A 23,033-nucleotide genomic window follows, 5' to 3' on the forward strand; every position below is an offset into this window, starting at 1 on the left:
ATAAAAATAAATATAGGAAAACAAAAACCATGCTATTAAATTTTAGCTGGCTACCACTGCCTGTGGATGGCTCATAGCCTGAGGTCTACTTTCTCTTTGTGCAAAAGGTAAATGGCCACAGGTTTGAGGGGTCTTTAGATTAGGCCTACATCAGAAGATCAAAACAGTGAAATGGAAAAGATTTCTCTGTATGACAAAGTCCTGTGACTCAATGTGATTCAGTGCCACATCTGTGTATCAGGTACCACATCAAATTATCATATTGTGCCCCACACTTTGGAACTTTTGATCAAATGAGTTATGGGGAGACAGAGAGGCAGAGGGGAAGTGGAGGCGGTTTGCAGTAGGATGTGTCTTCATGTGGTGTAGTTTCCAAATCTAAAGGAGCTCCCCAGGTGCTGGTACCTGGGTCCTTTCTCCAAGTGGGACCTCACAAGGGGATGAGAAGGACCCTCCCCCACAGGACCCTTGAATGGATATGAGATGTGCTGGGGGGAGGGAAGGATGAAAAGAGAAGAGAGGAAAGCCATAAAGGGCACATTAGCAAGCCAGCTACCACTGTGGGCAACTGGAGTGTGAGTCCATGTGGAAATTTTGAGAAAAGACTGTCTTAGAGTTTTTCCACTCAGGCCCAAGAGAGCTAGGATATTTATAGCCCATTAGAGAGTTAATTCCTGGGCATTTTTGTCTTTGGGCAATTACAGTGGCCCTACCTGGCCTGGAGAAAGCCCTCAGGTCATAAGATAAAGATTCAGGCTGTTAGAAGTCAGCCCAGTCCTGCTGAGGTCTGAAGGATGTAGGCAGGACTCTGACTGCTTCTACCATACCCCTTCCCTGCTAGATACTTAAAAAAAATTGTTCTCATTTAATCCTTACCACAGCCCTTCACGATAGCAACTAATTTCCCCTTATTTATATATAGAGGAAGAGGCACCAGAAGTTACATCATTTGACCAAAGTCATACAGTCTGTGTTCTCTTGCACCTCTGGTTATACCTTTCTAGTCTTCTTTTTCCTTTTTCTTAAATATCGAGGTGAAACTCACATAATATAAATTAGCCAATTTAAAGAGAACAATTCAGTGACATTCAATATATTCACAGTGCTGTGCAATCACCACCTCTATCTAGTTCCAAAGTATGACCCCAAAAGGAGACCCCACACCCATTAAGCAGTTGTCTCCCATATTTCCCTGCTCCCAGCCCCTAATCTGCCTTCTGTTTCTATTTATTTACCTATTCCAGACATTTCATTTAAATGGAATCATACACTTTGGGGGCCTGTTTCATTTACTTAGTACAATGCTTTTGAGGTTCATACATGTTGTAGCACATAGCAAAGCTTCATTTTTTTCGTGGTTGAATAATATTCCAATGTACGGCTATACCAGAATTTATTTATCCATTCATTTGTTGATGGACATTTAAGCTGTTTCTACTTTTTGGTGATTGTGAATAGTGCTACTGTGAACACATGTGCATGCACTTATTTGAGCCCCTGTTTTCAGTTCCTTGGGGTATGTAGCTAGGAGTGGAATTGGTGGGTCATGTGGTAATTCTGTGTTTAACTTTTCAAGAAACTATCCTAGTCTTCTTAGAAAGCTCATTCTCCTTTCCCTCTATTTATTTATTTTTATAAACTTATTTTTATTTATTGGCTGCTTTGGGTCTTGGTTGCTGCATGCAGGCTTTCTCTAGTTGCAGTGAGTGAAGGCTACTCTTCATTGTGGTGCGTGGGCTTCTCATTGCAGTGGCTTCTCTTGTTGCAGAGCACGGGCTCTAGGCGTGCAGGCTTCAGTAGTTGTGGCACATGGTCTCAACAGTTGTGGCTTGTGGGCTCTAGAGCGCAGGCTCAGTAGTTGTGGTGCACAGGCTTACTTGCTCTGTGGCATGTGGGATCTTCCTGGCCCAGGGCTCGAACCTGTGTCCCCTGCATTGGCAGGTGGATTCTTAACCACTGCACCACCAGGGAAGTCCTCCTCTCCCTCTGTTTAAATGTTAGGATTTCTTGAGGTTCCATCCTAAGCCCCCCACTTGTTTCGCTGATATTCTCTCTCAAGGATGTTTCATCCTCACCCACTGCATCAGTTAGCATCCATATGCTCAGGATCCCTAGACCAGCAAATCAACGCCCTGGCTGACATCTGCCTTTGGATGTGCTGAAGACCCTCCAAAACCATCCAGTCCAGAACGGAATGCACCCGGGCCAAGTCGTCCATCAACTGCTCTGGTCTCTGTGAGCAGCGAGGGGCATCAACATCCATCCGGGTGCCCCAACCAGGAAAGAAGCTGGGGATCATCTTCCACACTCCCCACAGGGTCTCCTCTCCTGTCGACCCCCAAGACTGTTGATTTTCTTTCCCCTCTGATTCGTCATCTGTCTAGTTCTGCCTCCACTGCGACCACCCTTGTCTTGTCTGTATCCCCCCCGATAGTCTTGCTTGACTGACTTCATCAGCCTTCTAACTGGCCTCCCTGTCTGCAGGTGTGACTCCTCCCATCCATTCTCTACGCGGTAGCAAAAGGGAGTCCTTAAAACTGCAGATCAGACTGCGACACCCCAAGCTTCTCCACCAATTTTAGGATAAGCAGCATCTTCAGCACTGCCTCTTTCTCTAGGCTCGTCTTGAGCCACTCTTCTCTTCCTTCTGGCCACACTGGCCTTAATTTAGTGGGACAATCTTGGTCTCCCGCCTCAGGGAATGCCATAAGCTGCTCCCTGCACACCTGGCCCCAGCCAGCCCTTTGCCCTGTGCATGCCTGTCCTTCTGCAGTTCTTATGGCCCCCGTGCTAAGGAAACCTCCCTGAAGCCCAGACAGATCAGGCTCCCTGGCGATGTGTTCTGGTCCTCATCACATCTGTGTAATGATTAATCAACATCTGCCTCTCCCCTGGACTGCAAGCTTTTGGGGGGGCAGGGCAATGTCAGTTTTGTTCCATATTACTTAGGTTTTGACTTAAAAGTGGCTTCCACACAGTGAATGCTCACTAGACACTTGTTCGATAATTTAGTGAACTAATTCACAAGAAACGGTGGAGCTCTAACATGAAACTGATTTCACCCTGCCCTTTCCACCACTCCCCTCTGCTCCATTCTTAGAACAGGAAGGTCCTTAAAAAGAAGCAAACTTGGGAGGAAACAGAAACAAGGAGGAAGACCGCTTGGCTGTATCCCAGGGTTCTGTCGTGGACCGTCATTCTTCACACCCACTTCTGGGTGGGAAACCAGCTTCTGGAGCAAAGGGAGGGGCTCTCCAAGCAGGAACTGAAAAGACCGGAGCCCCCACCCTCACCTCTGGTCACTAGCTTGGGGACTAGCCCGCTCACTAACCTCCCGGCAGCTTTAGACAGCGTCTGACCCTTTTAGAAGGGCTTTCCCTTTAAAGCTGTATGTGCTCTTCCTTTTGAAGTAATTTCAGAAGATAAAAAGGTTGCCTCAAGTCCTTTGTGGAAGAAAGGTAACTGAATGAATGAACACATGAAATGAATTAATAAACACAGAGAAAAGTAAGGATGGAGCTGTTGGGGTGGCCCAGCGTGGACACGGAGAGCAGTGTAATTTGCCCCAACCCCTCACAGGGGACCCTAATGACCCATCCCCTGCAGCGCTGGACACACACTGAGTCCGATGCTCAGTCACCGCTTCTTGCCCCTCCGTCATCCCCACTGAGGCCGAAAACGACATTCGAATGACTCTAATCCAGCATAAATAGTAACTGACGGTCCACATTTAGAGGTTCTGAAATAACTTAGCAAAAGTAAAAGCTCAGGGTCATTCCAGGTAAACTCTCCGAGGCCGGTAGGAAGGGGGAGGAGTCACGTACTTTACACACCAGGAAGCACCCACCCAGGAAGATCTGAGACGTAGCATCACGTAGGTTTTAAGTTGCATTAAAGCAGTGCCTCCAGGTCAACCTGAAGGAGGAGACGTGGAGTCACTCTTTCCTCCTTGGGGCCTGTTGAGTCCCTCCCAGCAGCTGCAGATAAGGGTGCCCACAGCGGGGACACAGCCCGTTGTCTGACACCAATTCAGGAAGTCAGAGTCGGAGCGAGCCTCCGCCCCTCCTCTCAGGCCACAGCAAGTGTCTGGGAACTCACCCAGGGTGGAGCTGCTGTGGGATCCTCTGGTGGCCCTGGCGTCCTTGCCCTCCCTCTGGGCAGGCAGGCAGGAGGTGGCAGCTCAGTCCTGCCTCATGACTGTGCTTCTGCCTTGCTGCAGCTACCGGCCTAGCTTCTGGAGGCAGCTGTGCGCCTTTCTCCTCTGAACAACCGCACACGTCGACTGAGTGGCGAGCGTGTGTGTGTTTTTCCTTCCGGTGGCTGTGAAGTGATGTTGTCTCAGTTCATTTCCTCTCTGTGCGTCTTTTTTTTTTCTCCCCCTCTGTCAGACCTGCTGATACACTGAGGACCGTGGGTTGTTTAGGGACAGGTGACCTGCCTAGTTCTGATAGGCACTGTTCGCTATTTTGAGAAAGAGAGGTGGTCTTTAGGTTACTATCGCCATGAAATTCTGTGGGATGTACTTTCTAAGTGGCACAAGCACCTTTCTAGGCTGCACTGAGGCAAAAGTTAGGCTATTTAAGACCAGTCAATTTAGGATTTTGTGGTTTTATGAGCTCAATATGTTCTAAAGAGTTTTACTGTAAATTCACATGAAACATCCTTTCATTTGACAAGTATTTATTGAGCCTGTACTCTGTGTGGGGGGGGTACCCAAACAGATCATTCCTATTTACAATATGACACAGAAGCCTAGATTTGATTATGTGAAAGGGAATCTGAAAGTATTTCGTCCCAAACCCTTGCCTTCCTCCAGGTGGGCACCTGAGTAGCAGACAAGGGGGTGTGCTCTGAGACTGACCACCTGGGTTTGAATCATGGCTCTAGTCTTTAAACACTTTTGATCCTTCTGTGCCTCACCTTCCTCATCTGTAAAATGGGAATAATAAAAGGGCTGCTGCTGTGAGAATTGAGTGAGTTAGTATATGTATTCAAAGAGTACCTGACAGTAAATAAGCAAGCAGCATATGCGTGCTTACCTTTATTATTAGTGGCAGCTTATATTTAAGTTCAGTCCTTTGCTAGTTTTCATTTTTTGCCCCACTTCCCACCCCTTGCTAGTGCCTAGAAAATGACTTGGGGGCATAGAGGATGGAGGGGAGAGGGAGATGGCGTGAATGACGGATACTCTGAAATGATCCGGTGGTGCCTGATGTTTCTGCTCCTGCCTGCTCCATCCCCGAGACAAGGACAGGGCTGTCCTTGACCTTCCCCTCATCTTCACACTCTGCTCACATTGTCTGTTGCATTCCTGTGACTTCTATTTTGCTGTTGTTTTAATTTCCTGTAATACTTCTCTGAAACTCAGATCCATGTTTATTTTTAAATGTCGAGCTGGCCTGAGTCATGCTAAGGAATACTCTGCCCATGAGCAGATGCTACCTTTAAACAAAGAAACAAACACTCAGCTCAATGCCTCGTGCAAATGGGACTAATAAATACATCAATGATAAGAAGATCTATATTAACCTTTTTTTTAACAGAAATATGATCTTTATTGACAAAATAGGGCCTCAATAGGCAGTTTCAGAGAACACAAATAAGACAGTCCCAAGATAAGAGTGTAAAATTGCAGTAGACAGGTTAGCACTCTTCACCCTCCTCCTCTCCCTCAGCACTATCGGCTCCAACTTCCTCATAAGCCTTCTCGAGGGCAGGCATGTCCTCACGGGCCTCAGAAAACTCTCCTTCCTCCATGCCCTCACCCGCGTACCAGTGAACAAAGGCCCGCTTGGCGTACATCAGGTCAAACCTGTGGTCCAGGTGAGCCCAGGCCTCAGCGATGGCTGTGGAGTTGCTCAGCATGCACCTAGCTTGCTCGACTTTGGCCAGGTTGCCACCAGGTACCACGGTGGGAGGCTGGTAATTAATGCCAACTTTGAAGCCAGTGGGGCACCAGTCCACAAACTGGATGCTGCGCTTGGTCTTGATGGTGGCAATGGCAGCACTGACATCTTTGGGAACCACGTCGCCACGGTACAACAAGCAGCAGGTCATGTATTTACCGTGGCGAGGGTCGCATTTCACCATCTGATTGGCTGGCTCGAAGCAAGCACTGGTGATCTCTGCTGCAGTAAACTGTTCATGGTAGGCTTTCTCAGCAGAGATGACAGGGGCATATGTGGCCAGAGGGAAGTGGATGCAGGGAAAGGGCACCAGGTTGGTCTGGAATTCTGTCAGATTGACTTTCAAGGCTCCATCACACCTCAGGGAAGCACAATCTGAGGATACAATCTGGCTTACGAGGTGACTTATGTAGGTTGAGTGCTCAACATGGAGGTTTCTATGACAGATGTCATAGATGGCCTCATTGTCTACCATGAAGGCACAATCAGAGTGCTCCAGGGTGGTGTGGGTGGTGAGGATGGAGTCGTAGGGCTAACGACAGCTGTGGAAACCTGAGGGGCTGGGTAAATGGAGAACTCCAGCTTGGACTTCTTGCCATATTGACAGAGAGACGTTCCATCAGCAGGGAGGTGAACCCAGAACCAGTTCCCCCACCAAAGCTGTGGAAAACCAGGAAGCCCTGAAGCCCTGTGCACTGGTCAGCCAGTTTCTGAATTCGGTGTGAGACAAGGTCAATGATCTCCTTGTCAGGCCTAGTTATTGGCAGTATCTTCCTCGCCCATGATAAGCTGCTCAGGGTGGAAGAGCTGGCGGTAGGTGCCAGTGTGAACTTCATCAATGACTGTGGGTTCCAGATCTACAAACACTGTCCTGGGCACATGCTTGCCAGCGCCTGTCTCCCTGAAGAAGGTGTTGAAGGAGTCATCTTCTCCCCCAGTGGTCTTGTCACTTAGCATCTGGCCATTGGGCTGAATGCTGTGTTCCAGGCAGCAGAGCTCCCAGCAGGCATTGCCAACCTGGACACCAGCCTGGCCAACGTGGATGGAGATGCACTCATGCATGACTGAGACGTGTAGGATTCTGTGGGGCTGGAGGAGGCAAGGGGACAGCCACGAAGACCTCCCACTGACAGACTACCAAGGAGTCCGGAGGAATAGTCAAGAAGATCTATATTAATCTTTAGGCATGTACATAATTAGCAGTCTTCATGGTACAAATATAATTAAGGCACTCCATTTTTTTTTTTTTTTTTTTGCTTCTCTGTTCTGTCCTTAAAAAACTATTCTTGAGTATGTGCTATATATCAGGAACTGTTCCAGATTTGAGGCAGAATTATTCTAGGTTTTTATTTTATAGTGTAGAGTTTTTATAATAAATCAATAAAGGTAGAGGAGAAGTATAGACAGCAAATAATTTTTTCAAAATGCTCCTCTATGCATTTCCCATATCAGTAAAATACCTTATGAGTAAAATATTTTTTCATTGATGTTTATGCAGTATAAATTTAAGGGCTAACTTTTAGAGAAAATACTTTACAGTTACATAGTATAATTTGAAGATTAATGCCATCAATTTGTATCAATAAGTCAATGATACGCTAGATGTACTAAAAAAAACTAAGCTTGGGCTTCTTTTAAACAAAGTTCTTGAGTCTGGCAACTTGATTATCCTTAACTCTGTTATTCTGTCTACATCCTCATGGCTTCTTTCCCCACTGTGAGCTGCCCGTACCTCCACTGCTAAGCTCTTCAGGATGGAGAGAGCGCACATCTGTCAAGGCAAACTAAGGAGCTCAGATTTTGTCCAAAACCAGATCAGATTTGTTTTCAAAAAACAAGTTAAATATTTTTCCCACTTGGAATGATGGAAGGTTTCTACGTCTGTTTTCCTACTTATAGTCTTAGATTTTCCTCTTCTTCTTCTTTTTGTGGTTCGTTTTCTTTTTTTGATTAGTGGCAGGTGATGCCACATATCAAAATTTTGGCAAACCACAGATGGTTCTGACAAAATACAAACAAGTGTAATTTCTAATCACTATATCCAATGATGACTGTGTTTACATTTTCATCTTTATTTAAACAGTCTTCTTGACTGCTTTAATTAGCTAGCTTCTTCATGCCATCTCAGTTAGCTGGAATCTCAGCACCACAGACTGGTTTATAACTACCTGTTAAGCAGTAGCCAACCTCCCAGTAAGTGTTTTGAATCTGTCATGGATGTTTGGTGCAAGCAAGGATGGAGTGGAGGCTGAGGGGTGAAGGCGAAAGAAGTGAGGAGAATTTGAGAAAATAAAAAGTTTAAAAACTCGATGACCAAGTTGTGTGTGTGTGTGTGTGTGTGTGTGTACTTCTGATTCCATTTGTTTGACTCATTTTCTCCACGACTGAAGACAGTATTAGCCCTGGGGAATCAGCTGCCCACTGAGGAATTTAAATAAACATGCTGAAGCGTTGGTTTGGCACGTTTTACGAGCAGAGCTGTCTAGTATTATAACGTATGCCTCCTCCCTTCTCGGGACTGGGAGTCAGTCTTGTGGTTTTCATTTTTAGATGAAGAAATCAGGCTCAAAAAGATCCAGCTCATTTGTCCATTCAATAACTATTGTGGACTTGCAAACCTCTCTGAGCTTTCCTGCACATTTTTGATATATCAGTTCACAAGACCCTGAGAGGGCCTGCCCTCTAGAAACTCATAGCTCAGTGGATAGATTATCCAGTGAGATCACTATTCCCATTAATTGGTTCACTCACGATATTAAAAGCATTCATTGAACAAGTGCTATAAAAAACAAAAAATGAATGAAAATCAGCTCCTTTCCTAAGAGAAATTACAGCCTAGTAGGCATGATGAAATGGACCTTATTCACCTTCCTCTTTTGTTCTCTTGCTGCTTAAAACCCTCCTTTTCTCTCTTGTAACAGGACATCATTGTCTTCCATCTCTTCTGTTCTCCTGGTCCATCAGCCAGGCCCTGGCGTGCCGCACTCTTGCATTGCCAGAACCCCATGGAAAGCGATTTCAGCAACGCGTGAGTGGTGATTTCCTTGTTCTTGTTCTTCTGGGTATTCACCCATTCCTAGCCCTGGATGGAGGTTCAACCTACTTTCTCTCATGCTTCAGAGCTACCCACACGCGCTGGGGAAAGTTAACAAAGGCCAAACTGTTTCCTGGCAAATTCTCCCCCAGTAACCTCAACTGAGGCCCTTCTGCTGCTCAGGAATCGTCTCACTCATCTCCTACTCTCCGTCACGTCTTCTTTCCAAACTTTCCTCACTCCCCGGAAGTTCCCTCTCGGGAAGCTCTGAGCCCAGCCCTCACCTCATGCCTTGCTAAGGTAAGGTGCTGATGTGAGCCCTGCAGAATTTCACTCTTTCATCCATCCAGCTCCTCATTCTCTGCTCATTCTTCAATCCTTTGAATTATAGCTTCAAGCATCACCACTGCGTTAATACAAATAGCAATAGCTACCATTTTTGATATTTATCATTAGGAGGAAAATGACATTTTCATAGATGAAACCATTCTCCTAGTTCACAGAACAGCTGTTAGAAGAAACATGGGTTCCAAGAAGAGCAAAAGGAAGAAAGACTGAATTCTTTTTAAGAGAGAACTGATAAAAAACATAAAAGATTCTGATTTATTGGAGGCATTCATTGCACTGAAACACCTGGCAAACACCAAGGACTGACTTCTCCGTTACTTATATCCTGATCACCTATCCGTCTACTGAATGATAACCACATTTGACTTCCCAAAAAATAATTAGGAAAATCTCGTTAGTGTTGATTTGGCCATAATTTTTTAATTAATTTTTAAAATGTACAACTTATACATTTATATTGTAAAAAAAACTAACATGGCAGGTAAAACTAAAGTGCTTTCCAACCATGAGCCCTAATTTCAGTTCTCTCCTCAGCTTTGCCCACAGGGAAACCCTGCGGTCTGTTTGGTATGTACTCTTCCAAGACATTTGCTAGGCATTTATACAAATGTACGTAACCACCGTCAATCTGCAACGTGCACATGTGCAACCTCGCCCTTGAGCATGCTCTTGTGCACAAACAGAACACAAGACTGAAACCACCGCATTACGCTCAGTTTCTGAGGGAACCGTACAAACTGCTCTTCTGGTTTCACATGAAGTAGGAATTTGAAAATAACATCTTATTCATGAGAATATACAAGATAAAATTACACTACTGCTTTCGGTGGTTGAAGAGATTAGACTCCTCCGTCTATCTGACTTTTGACCATTTGTTTCCTAAATATACAAAAATGTGGATTTACACCCAACTGGTTTGCCCCTGAGTAGAGATTCCCAGATCAAATACCAAAGGTTGATTGGTCATTTGATAAAGTCATTTTTCTGGATTTTCCTTTTTGCCTGCACAATCACTTAATCAAAAAATCAAGTCAAATCACGCCTCTCCCGAGGGAGGTCTCCTGCCCTGACAGTGACCCAGGCCCAGGGAGGCACTGCCAAGGGTTATGATAATTTATAGCCCCTTTTTTCCTCTAAAGTGGCTGGTTCTTTATCTTCTCGTTTCCTTACACATTTCCTCCTTCTGACTCTCAGAGCAGACGCCATTTCACAATCCCATGCTGAGAGAGTCCTACTATAAAGACAGAAATATTTACTGACTCCTGGCACTTAAAACCCCAGCATGCTTTTTCCCTTTAGTTTTTATGTGAGTATTTTACTCTAAGACAATGGAAATTCTAAAAAGAAATCCAACTTATCCCTCCTCTATTCTCACCACAACTTTTCCTATCGTATAAGCAAAAGCCTTGTGCCCAGAGGTTCATGGAAACCCTAACACTCAGCACCTTGGTTCTGTCCACCTTTCTTATGCTGCCTCCTTCCTCTCGTGCTCAGCTTTCCTGAAAGAGTCATCTACACTGTGTGTCTCCACTGCCACATCTTCCATTCCCTTTTTCCTCACAGAGTTCCTTCTGTTCTGACCTCTGGCTCCCGCTCCCAGCTCTGCATGCGAGTCCCTGTTAATGTTGCCCGTGGCATCCTAGATGGTGAAACCAAAAGACATCACAACGACTTTCCTCTGTTGCCTTTAAAATGACCCATCACTTCTTTCCTCTCAGACCCCTCTTTCTTGCTCTGGGGGACCCCGCTCAGCCCAGTTCACTTCCTTCACAGTTCACTACACCTCCTCCCCTTATCGCTACCCATGTTTCACCCTGGACCTCACACATTTTCACTCTACTTCTCCCTCTGGATGGGCTCCTCTACTCCCGTTTAGGTCTGGGGCAAGCCTTCTCCTCCTGACTCTCCAGTAATGTCATTACCATACCCTCAGTCTCTGTATTACTCAGTTCTGGCTGCTTTAACAAACGACCATGGGCTGGATGGTTCAAACAACCAAACATTTGTTTTCCACAGTTCCGGAGGCTAGACATCTGAAATCAAGGGTGCCAACACGGTTGGGTTTTGGTGAGGGTCCTCTTCCTGGTTTGTAAATGTCTCTCTCCTTGCTGTATCCTCACATGGGGGAGAGAGACGATCCTTCTTTGTCTCTTCTTATAAGGACACTAATCCCACTCATGAGGGCTCCGTCCTCATGACCTAGTTACCTTCCCAACGTCCAATCTCCTAGTACCATCACATTGGGGATTAGGCTTCAGCATATGAATTTGGGGGGGGACATAAACATTTAGTCCACAGCAGTCTCTCTGCCCTAAAACATTACAAACATTTCCTTTTTTCTTAAGTCCAACCTGTCACCAAATCCTGTTATTTAAAAAATTAAATCTTAAATCTTGTTGACCAGTTCAGTAATGCCCACTGCTACCTTAGTTTAGACTTCCATTGCTTGGACTGTCACAACAATTTCTAACTGTGACAGGGCAGGAGGTGGGTCCTCAGGAGATCTTAGTTGAAAGAGCATCTCCACAATACTAGATGTTCTCATAGAAAAATTTCAAATCTCCTCATATCACTGTTGGCTTAAAAACTTCCACCAACTCCCTGTTGCCTACAAAATGAAGTGAAATGACTTAGTTGGTGAATTGAGATCCATGCTCTCTTTTTAGATTCCCTCCTGCTTATCCACACCAAGACTTCCTCTCACCTTCCCTTCACCGTGCACTGTTCACTCTTCCCGTATTTCATGTCTTCTCATGATGTTGGGATTGTAAAAGCTCTTCCCCTACCTAGAATGCACTTCCTCCTTCTCTTTTTGGCCACATCTTTCAAGACTGCACTCCCCTGGACAGAGAATCTTTCCCCAAAACATCTATTTTTGTGTTCATCACGTAGTATTATAATAGTGTGTCTGTTTCCTGGGACTTCAAGGCTCTGATGGCAAGGAACTGTTGCTTATTCATTTTGTTTAGACCAAACTAAACATTTTACAAAAAGGTCTGTAGAGGTCTTGCATCAAAAGCACCCACAAGGCGGCTAAATATAGATTCCCCCATCCCCACCCTAGAATTCCTGAATCAGTTTCTCTGGAGAGTGGAACCCTCCCAGGTAATTCTTAGGCACACGAACATTTGGGGACACAGTCACAATATCCAACAAATGCTTGATAAATAAAGATATGATGAAAAGTGCTAAGCCCTCTACTCCTGAAAATCTGCTCCATTTCCTTCATTCCTCTGGGGTGGATTTTGGCTGGAGACAGGTCCAGGGAATTTGGCTCAGCCACGGGTCAGAGTGACCTAATGGGAAACAGCTTTGCATTATTCTCTAATCAGGTCATGCAAAGCACCTATTGTCCTGTCTAAATGCCAAATTAGGTTTAGGGCCATTCAAAGCCCTGAAGATGGTTGGTCGCGATAAGAGCTAACAAATTCTTGCTCAAGTGAGAACTGGCATTGCAGGCATGCTCTGTATTTTTAACTTACCGAAGCCAAGTTCTTAAGCTTAAGTGGTTCACAAGAGCCTTCAAAGGAGACTCCCTGTCTCATGTGCTGTGCTTATCACCAGTATTGGTAACTCTAATATCAGTTAATAGTCTTTCCCTGTTGACATTGGGTGAGTTGTGAATGTGCCTAAGAGGTTTTAGACTTTGGGTGAGGTTGATGGACTTGTGAAGCCACAGGGTCTCTAAAACATCCTTTTAAAATTTCTTCAGTAGATTTTGAGCCCCATCAACATGACCTTGAGATCTGTCACAATGTACCACACCAGACCCAACAAAGACTAAAAAGTGTCCGTTAACTAAACCACCTCAGGACTACACAAAGTACCTTCAACAAACGTTTGTGGGACTTATTATTTACCAAATAAATCTTACCAAAAGTACATATAACAATTTCTTTATTACACAAGTAACATATACTCATTGTTGAAACCAGAAAAAGTAAGTAATTCAAAAAAGACGACATAACCAATGTTACACTGGAGTGTGTATTCCTTTAAACATTTTCCCATATATATGTAGAGTGATATTATAGTGGATTAGTTTACTATTGTTGCTGTTACAAGTTACCATAAAATTAATGGCTTAAGACAAAACACATTAATTGTCTTACAGTTCTGTAGGTCAGAAGTCCAGCACAGGTCTCCCGGGCTCCTTAGCGTGTAGGTAGGGCTGCATTCTTCAGGAGGGTCTAGGGGAGAGTCTGTTTCCTTGCCTTTTTCTGCTTCTAGAGGTTGCCCATATTCCTTGCCTCCTGGCCCCTTCTTCCATCTTCAAAGTCAGTGATGTTGAATCTCTATGACTGTTCTACAGTTACATCTCCGCTGACCTCTGCTGGGAAAAGTTCTCCTGTTTGATTTTAAGGACCCATGTGACTAGCTTGGACTCTCGTGGATGATACAGAAGCCCCATTCCTGGTCTCTAACTTCATCACCACACTCAGAAATCCCTTCTGCCATGTAAAGTAACATATTCTTAGGTTCCTAGAATTAGGACATGGGCAGGGTGGGGCCGTTATTCTGCCTATCACACGTAGAGATTGAATATCTAACGTTCGCGGAGGTGAAGTGACTTATTCAAGATTGCAAGGCTTGTAAATACTGAACCTAGTAGTTAAATTCTTTCAGATTGCCAGAGTTCGACACCATCACTTTCTCAACAAATGGAGATTTATGATAAAGGCATGTAAGGAAGAACGGCAGAATCTGCATAGATGTAGGAGCGAGCCTCCCAGGCACGGGCACGTCCTCCTCAGTGCACAGACCCCCGGATCCCACTGGCTCCCAGCAGCAGCCCCACGGAACCTCAGGCGGCGGCCCCTGCCTGTTTCTGTGCCACTCCTGACACTCTCATGACCTTGCGAGCCCCTCCCATGTCCCGCTGAGCTTCTTAATCTTAAATTCTACAGATTCATGGCTTTAGCCCACTGCCTCCTCTCCGTGAGTCTCTTGGTTTTTGGACCCTTCTGTCACTTGTGTGTGTCTCTGAATGTCACCTTCATGCTTCTTAAGAGAAAGGGTCTGATAGAGTCCATTGGTCACTACATGGCACTGGACACCCCTGTCCCATAGAGGGCTCCCACTGGGATACCTCATCGGCTGCTGGTCAGCTTACGGATGGCCATCTTCAAAAACAACTGCCCCTTCCTGGTTCCATCAGCCAGGATCAGGGGGTCAAATGTGGCAATCCGTATGTAAGAAATCGCTTAGGGTCGCTTCCCTCAGAATAGGGCCATGAGCAAGTAGGCACGAAGCCACTCTTCTCCAAAGCCTAGGCCAGAATGTCTGCCGTACGCACCCCTGCATGCACTGCAGCTGAACCATATCTGGGAGCCACAACCGGAATAATCTAGCTGGACGAATGTGTATAAGCAGGGACTGAACAAGAGGAAGGGAACAGTGCCCAGAACTAACACTGAATATGGACATTTTGAAAACAGTTTAAGTAATTGTTTTCAGTCCTTTAAGGCCCTAATTGCTGATCTTCAACAAAGAGGCCACATCGGCTTATGAAAGTTCTAAAATTATATCATATTTATCAGTCACCGGGACCTCAAGCTGCTTCCCCAAACCACATAGGGCCTTGTGAAACAAGGCTTTGGAAAGGGGGCCCTGATGTTTCTAAATTTTCACCCATTTGTTTCTCCATCGCCATTTGCTCTGAAAGGGGAACGGGGCCTCATTAATTTGGAAAGAATGAGTCAAAACACGTTTCAGAAGGAGAAAAACTCTCTTGGGCATGCTGGAGCCCGCCGCCACCCCCCCCTCCCCCCCACCCCCTTCCTGATGGAAGAATGTTGCCGTGGAAGTTTCATCTGATATTTCCCACAAAAATGTGTGCTGTGGTCACAGCTCAAAGATGCCAACATAAATCTCAAACGCAGCCACCTCCCGACTGAGAACACAATCTAGGCTGTTCTTTAGTCTGGACCTCGGTAACCAGGGACAAAAATTGATTTCAAATTTCAATTAGTGACACAGGAGGAAGTGGCCGTCTGACAGACAGAGGTCTCAGCATAAACGTTTCCCTGGTGGCAGAGTGTTGGGATGCTGCCATGGTACACACAACCGGGGCTTTTTCTATGTGGTATGCTCTTTTCCCGCCTCCTCTGGTGCTTTTAGAGAGAATGCCAATGGAATGTTGTCACCTCAGTTTTCTATGCCCCGTAATAATTCACTGAATTCATTCATCTTTCCTCTGAAATACACAACATTCTTCATGCCAGCAATCAAAACATTTTTTTTTGAGCAATTATCACTGTGTTAGGAGCTGGGGATAACCAGTGGGTAAAAATATACACAGTATATTGTGTATATTGGATGCTTTGGCTACAAATAATGTAAAAATAGAACCTAAAGTGGCTTGAACAATAAATACTTGTTGCCTCATCAAGCAAGAAGTCTGAGGGTAGATCAACAAATATCTTCATGTCAGTTGTATTCTCAGGTTGTTGGTTCCCTCATAATGGCAAAGTGGCTGCAAGAGCTCTAGGTAGTACCTTCTCCACCACATCCAAATGCAAATAAATACATAAATAAATAAAGCCAAAATGAAAACACTCCCCCTTTTAGGCCCCACTTCCTAGAAGAAATGCCCTCAATTCTTAGGAGGCAGAACTGCAGTCACAAGCCTATTCCTGAACCCATCAACAGCCAGACAAATGAAATGGTCATAATTTGCTTAGACTAGTGAAATTGTGCCTCTGGGGATTAGGAAAGGACTCAGTCTTTGCTCAAGCACAGGGTTGCCCCATACACAAAGAAGATTCAATTCTGTATTCAGGAAGAAAGGATCAGCTATTAGACAAGAAACCAGCAAGTCAGCCTCATTGTGGAACTTCCAGATGACACAGGAAGGACAGGAAAAAACCCCCAACCTACATGTTTTTCATAAAGAGTCCAAAGGACTCCAGTATCCGCCTTGCTACTTAGTAGTTACAAGATCTTGGGTTAACCTCTTGGAACCTCAATTTCTGCATGTGTAAAATGGGAAATCATACCTATGTCACTGGGTTGCTCTGAGGACCAAATATATTAGTACTTGCAAAATCCCTAGCACTCTGTCTGGCTCATAGGAATTACACCATAAATATCATTTCCTTCCTCAAAGCCCTCAGGCTGCTTATGGCTAAATGGCTGGGTAACTGTATTGTCATTAAGCTTGTATTCTGATTGATAAGCAGTGGGATTTACAGACGCTTCCTGGGGGAGGTGTTTCTATCACAGTTGCTAGGAATCATTAAGGTCCCCAAAATGCTTTTGCTACATCCAATGGGTCCTTTCTGTTTGTTCCCATTACTTTACCTTTCTGCAGCATTGCTACTCTCATCAATCCCCTCTCCTTTGGAACTCTATCATCCTTTGTGTTCTGTGCCGATTTTATCTGGGTTTAACCGCCTTCCTCTCTAGTAACTCCTTTCCATACTCCCTTACAAAGTCCTTCCCCAGAACTGTGTTCTCCAACTCTGGAGAGCCACTGGTTTCTACGGAGAAGAGTGATAGGATCTGCCTTACACTCTTAGAGGATCAGTTTGGCGTCTCTGTTAAGAAGAGACCCTGGAGGCCAGAGCAGAGGCAGGAATTTCCATTAGGAGACAACTGCAATAATCAAAGCAAGAGATGATAAGAGCTTGGATCAGGGTGGTGGCAATGCAGTGGTGAGAAATGGATGAATTTTGGTTCTAATTTGAGGGGAGATCAACAGGATTTTCTGTGGGTTGTGGGGAGTGAAGGAAAGAAACCAAGGTTAAGCCCAAAGGTTTGGGCTCTGGCGAGTGGAAGGAGTGGTCATTTTCAGAGATGAGGAAGGCTGTGGGGAACCTGGTGGGGATGGGACAGAGAGTTAGATTTGGGGCAGGATAAGTTCTACACAGTTCTTAGACCCTGAGTGTAGCTGTTGAGAAGGAAGTAGGACATAGGAAGGTGGACGCCAGGGGAGAGGTCTGGAGATAGATGGCCGGGAGTCACCAGCATGCAGGGTGACATTTGAAGCAGCAACCCTGGGTGAGATCACCAAGGGCGTGTGCTCAAAAAGGGAAGCAAACTGACAAGTGAGCACTGGGCGTGCGACAAGGAGGACTGTCACCAGCAGAGGAGACTGAGGAGTGGCCCGAGAGGAAGGACCTCCACCAGCGTATGGTGTCCTGAAAGGCCAGCAAAGACCATCCAGGGGGACATGAAGTGTGTCACTGTGGAAAGGGGAAGCACGACGGGGGCTGAGAACTGCCCGATGGATTCCGGGATGCGGAGGCCACCCACGACCTTGTCAAAGCTGTTTCAGTTGTGGGTGGGAGGGGATGAGAGAAGTTGGAGGCTGCAGCGTAGACAATTTCTTTACGAGCTTTGCTGTAAAGCAGAAGAATTGGGTGATAGTGGAAAGAGGGTAGAGGATTGAGGGAGGCTTTTTTTTCCTCTTTTCTTTTTTTCTTGGTTTTTAGATAGGAGATTTAATATGCTTCAATTGTTGACAATCTAATAGGAAAACTTTTATGACACGGGATAGGGGAGTGCATCGTTGGAGTGAGGTCCTTGGAAAGGGTAAGGGGTGGGGTATAGGAAATAGTGGAGAGGCTGGCTTCTGTAAGAATTTAGTTAAACTACTCTGGGGCATCGCTGCCTCAGCATTCATGTTGCTCGGCCAAGTGACCTGCAGGGGCCTTAAACGGACACCAGCCCCTCATACAAGCCCATGGCCTAGAGAGTAGCCTGCAGAGTCACAAGCAAATGTAAGTTCCTGATGTGACTTCCCCAGCAGCCCTTGTGATCAACAGGCTCCCCTGCCTCCCAGGGCCTCCCTCTTGTGCGCCCTGTGGATAAGCCCCCGTGGAGCTTACCAAAACCATGTTCCTGTTGGTTTGAATTGACCAATCTGGCCTTAGCCCGGGAAATCCAAGGCACTCCCACCATGACCCTAGTAAAGGCATGTGCCCCAGGACCTGTCACTCTCTCCGCCGGCACCATGCCTTGACCTCCCCACGTGGCCCCTGGCGGCATGCCCTGCACTTCCTCCAGGACTGATGAGTAATGAACCTCTTCCAGTGTTTCCTGTGGTCTTTTGTTGAACCTCAGTCACCATCCCATACCCTATGCTTCCCTTAACAAACGTTAACAAAGTCTTTAACAGCTTCTCGTGAAAAGGAAGGGCGGACTACAGGTATGGGGGTGGGAGTGGGGGCGTGACCTCTGCTGACCCTTCTGTTTTTTCCTGTGAAATAGAAAATAAGGTTATCAGCCAAGACTGAAGTCTGGGGAGGGGGTGATGGAGCTTTAAGGAGAAGGGATGTGAGGTGGTCATCTTGAAGAGTGAATGAATTAGGGAAACATGGTAGGGTCATTGATCAACACTGGCTACAGCATGTTGGCTCCCATGTCTAATTTTGAACCCTGGTATCTCTCTTGAGCTCCAAGCTCACATATCCAGCTGCCACTGATATCCATCCCCTGGCTTTCTCATGGGAAATGTAAAGCCATTCTCTCTCTGCTCACCTCCAGCCAATCCTCCTGTGCTCCCTATTTCAGCGACTGTCACTCCCAGGCCACCGGTTTCCAAAGCTGAATAATAAAGCCGTTGAATAGCTCATAAACTAGTGTAGGACAACGTTTCTTATTTTCCTGAGGTTGAGAACACTGGAAGAGAATCATGTTTTGGAAGGACCATTATCAGTTCAGTTTGAACATTATCAACTCGAGATACCTGTGAGAGACCCAATTGGGAGTGGTGAGTAGTTCAGTTGACACACACTGGGTGACTGACTGGTGATTCCTTCAGTAATTAGGAGGTGTGCATAGGACCCCAGTTCATCTGGGGCTCCTGTTAAAATAGAGATGGTGATTCAGTAGATTTAGGCTTCACAGTCTGTAGTTCTAAAAAATTTCCAGGTGATGCCAGCAATACAGGTTCACGAACCTCACTTTGAGGGGCAAAGGAGACAGAAACCCATGCAGATGAATTTAATGTGTTCAGAGTTTTAATAAAATACACGGACATAGTTTAGCATAAGGACTAAGGCATAACCATGGAGACTGTCCACTGCCAGGCCAAGGAATGTGTTCTTCATTCTGAGAAGCATGTAGAACCATGGAAGGAGCTGAACAGAGGATACCACGGTTCTGTTGCAAAATGCTCTTTGAAAGTCAACCATGTGTCAGTTGCTACCTCAATGGTGGTGATAACACAGTGAACCGTGAACAGGGAAACCAGCGATCTTACATCCTGGAGGGGTTAGCCAGTTCACAGTAGGCAAACAAATAAACAAGGACATTTCAGATTGCAGAAGTGCAGTAAAGAAAATAAAAAAGGACTCATGTGATTGAGCCTGGGGGGCCTGCTCCAGTGGAAGTAGTTGCTGAGCCAAGAGCTAACCATGCCGTGGAAGCGGTCAGTCCTGCAAGGTCCTGGGGGAAGAGCATTCTGGGTGAAGGCAACAGCAAGGTGGTGGCCCTGAGGCAGCAGTGAGCGGTAAAGCAGGAGGATCAATCAGGTTGGTGTGACTGCAGCCTAATGACAGAGGGGAATGGTATGAGATGGGGCAGGGAAGATGAGAGGGGCCAGGTCATGTGGTGGCTTTGAAAGCTGCTCTGAAGAGTTTGCATTTCATTTTAACCTGGGAATGAAATAATCCAATTTTTTTAAAGATAACTTTTGCTACGTTGTGTAGATTGTACTTTCCCTCCGTTTGTGAGGTTGGGTGGAATGTGAATTGTACTCAGAACTGTACTTTAGAAAGAAGAATCTGTCAACAACATATAAAATAGTTCCGAGAAGAGAAGCTGTTCAGAAATGTGTACGACTGAGAGGTAAGGACATCATGAACTGGGGAAATCAGAGACACACTTCCAAATGAGGCTACAGGAAGTGAGATGAGAGATTCGAATTCATGCTCAAAACTCGTAAGCTAGGACTTTCTCATTAACTCCCTTGTTTAATCCTCTCTACAACCGCACAATGCTGGCTACAAAAATATGCTTCTGAGGTTTTAACCCAGACCTATTGAAAGAGAGATCCAAGGGCATCTGGTTGTCAGTACATACATGCTTCAGGTGATTTTTAAATTCAGGGGGGGTTGAATTACTGCATCTCCACCTCCTTCTGTCAAAAGGAATGAAGATGCTGACAATTTTGTAAGTACCAATAGCTCTCCCTAACCCTTCGAGCTTTTCTTTAAACTCTGCTGATTAACTTACAATCTAAGCAGTGAGATTTTAGGATTCCAGGATGAATCCACATTGAAAATACCAACAAGCAAGCTCGTGGAGTTTGCTAAAGAAGAGTCTCTGCTCCTTACTGGGCTTGGTGTGAATCGTTGCTGGGTTTTTTTTGTTTGTTTGCTTTTTGTTTTTAATCTCTTTATTGGAATATAATTGCTTTACACTGTTGTGCCAGTTTTTGAGGTACACCAAAGTGAATCAGCTGTATTTATACATATATTCCTATATCCCCTCCCTCTTGTGACTCCCTCCCACCCTCCCTATTCCGGCCCTCTAAGTCATTACCCATCATTGAGTTTATCTCCCTATGTTATGCAGGAACTTCCCACTAGCTATCTGTTTTACAATTTGGTAGTGTATATATGTCAATACTACTCTCTCACTTTATCCCAGCTTCTCCTTTGCACCCCTACCCCCCTGACCCCGTGTCCTCAAGCGCTTTCTCTACATCTGCATCTTTATTCTTGCCCTGTCACTGGGTTCATCAGTACCATTTTTTTTTTCTAGATTCCATACATATGAGTTAGTATACTGTATTTGTTTTACTCTTTCTGGCTTACTTCACTCTGTATGACAGACTCTAGGTCTACCCACCTCATTACAAGTAACTCAACTTCATTCTTTTTTATGGCTAATATTCCATTGTATATATGTGCCACATCTTCTTTATCCATTCATCTGTTTGGTTTTTTTTTAAAGAACTTTTATTGAGATACAGTTAACATACAATAAACTGCATATATTTAGGGTGTACAATTTGGTATCCCAATCTCCCAATTCATTCCCCCCCAACCCTCTCTGCTTTCCCCACTTAGTTTCCATATGTTTGTTCTCTGCATCTGTATCTCTATTTCTGCCTTGCAAACTGGTTGATTTGTAACATCTTTCTATATTCTGCATATATGTGTTAATACACAAAATTTGTTTCTCTCTTTCTGACTCACTTCACTCTGTATGACAGTCTCTAGGTCCATCTATGTCTCTACAAATGTCCCAGTTTCGTTGCTTTTTACAGCTGAGTAATATTCCACTGTATATACGTACCATATCTTTTTTATCCATTCATCTGTTGGTGGACATTTAGGTTGCTTCCATGTCCTGGCTACTGTAAATAGTGCTGCAATGAACATTATGGTACATGTTTCTTGGATTACGGTTTTCTCTGAGTATACGCCCAGTAGTGGGATTCCTGGGTCATATGGTAGTTCCATTTTTACTTTTTTAAGGAACCTCCAAACTGTTTTCCATAGTTGCTGTAGCAACTTACATTCCCACCAACAGTGCAGGAGAGTTCCCTTTTCTCCACACCCTCTCCAGCATCTCTTGTTTCTAATTTTCTGATGATGGCCATTCTGACTGGTGTGAGGTGATACCTCATTGTGGCTTTGACTTGCATTTCTCTAATGATGAGTGATGTTGAGCATCTTTTCATGTGTTTGTTAGCCATCTGCATGTCTTCTCTGGAGAAATGTCTATTTAGGTCTTCCACCCATTTGTGGATTGGGTTATTTGCTTTTTTGGTATGAAGCTGCATGAGCTGCCTGTATATTTTGGAGATTAATCTTTTGTCAGTTGCTTCGTTGCTGGGGCTTTAAGATAAAGGAATGATGTCGTGCTCTCAGTTGCAGTCCTCATTTGTATTTTAATGTAAATGAGTTTCAGATCCTTCTTGAGAGAAAATTTTGGCTGGGAAACTATGGAGGGTTCTGTGCCCAGAGTTGGGGGCAAAAGGCTCGGGGAGTAGAATGGGGAAGGGGAAGGGGAAAGGGGAAGGAGGGGGCACAAGGGCGCTCAGCTTCACTTCCTTCCTGCATTTGCTCGGAGCCAGGAAACAACCGCCCATTCCCTTCCTGAGCCAGAGGGCTCTGAAAATGTTCAATGAAGAAGAAAAAAAATCTGGTTTTATAACGTTGCATTATCTGTGCTTGATTAGATTCTCATGTGATTCTCACCGTGCATCTGGATGGTGACCTTAAAATATGCATTTCTTTAAAAAGAAAACTCTGATCTGCATGTGACCACTTTCCGTTGGTGTCCCTGCTGGGCTGTGTTCAGCCATCTCCAGACCAGAAGAGGTCTTACGGGCACAGGGAAGCTACAAGGTAGGGCAGGGAGAATTGTGCACCTGACATCCAATGTCATAGAAACAGGGAGATGACAAAAGTGGAAGAAAGGGAAGTCATCACTTACTAAGAGCCAACTGTGTGCCCAGGTCTTCTTGGACGCGTCTCAAGAAGGTTCTCTCAGGGGCTCCTCCTTTCCTCTGGTTCTCCTTGGAATCTCCAGTATTAGACATGAGCCCAAATGGTGAACACACCTCCTGCCAAGTCATTTATGTGAGTATTAGTAATAGTTAATGTTTATCAAGCATATAATGCATGCCAGGTGCTTTACAGGTCCTTTATTTAGTACTCTTTACACCTTAGGAGTTGGTTCTCATTCATATACTCATTTCCAGATAAAAATAACTGAACGCTAGAGATTCTAAGTGACTTGTCCAAAATCAACAGTGCTGTGATTCAAACTCAGGCCACCGGATT

The 23,033-nt window shown here is 45.1% G+C and overlaps 1 protein-coding gene and 1 pseudogene across 1 annotated transcript in view; both read right to left on the reverse strand.

Moving 5' to 3' along the window:
- NEDD9 (neural precursor cell expressed, developmentally down-regulated 9) overlaps positions 1-4,290 on the reverse strand; it is a 171,997-nt gene extending 167,707 nt beyond the window's left edge. The window contains exon 1 of the mRNA XM_057699912.1: positions 4,099-4,290. The gene's annotated coding sequence lies outside the window, so the exon portion shown is untranslated. The remainder of the gene's footprint in view (positions 1-4,098) is intronic.
- Positions 4,291-5,643: 1,353 nt separating this feature from the next.
- LOC130831579 (tubulin alpha-1C chain-like) lies at positions 5,644-6,968 on the reverse strand (annotated as a pseudogene).
- Between the last annotated feature and the right edge of the window lie 16,065 nt (positions 6,969-23,033).

Source organism: Hippopotamus amphibius, chromosome 11 (assembly GCF_030028045.1).
Source record: "Hippopotamus amphibius kiboko isolate mHipAmp2 chromosome 11, mHipAmp2.hap2, whole genome shotgun sequence".
Classification (NCBI taxonomy): domain Eukaryota; kingdom Metazoa; phylum Chordata; class Mammalia; order Artiodactyla; family Hippopotamidae; genus Hippopotamus; species Hippopotamus amphibius.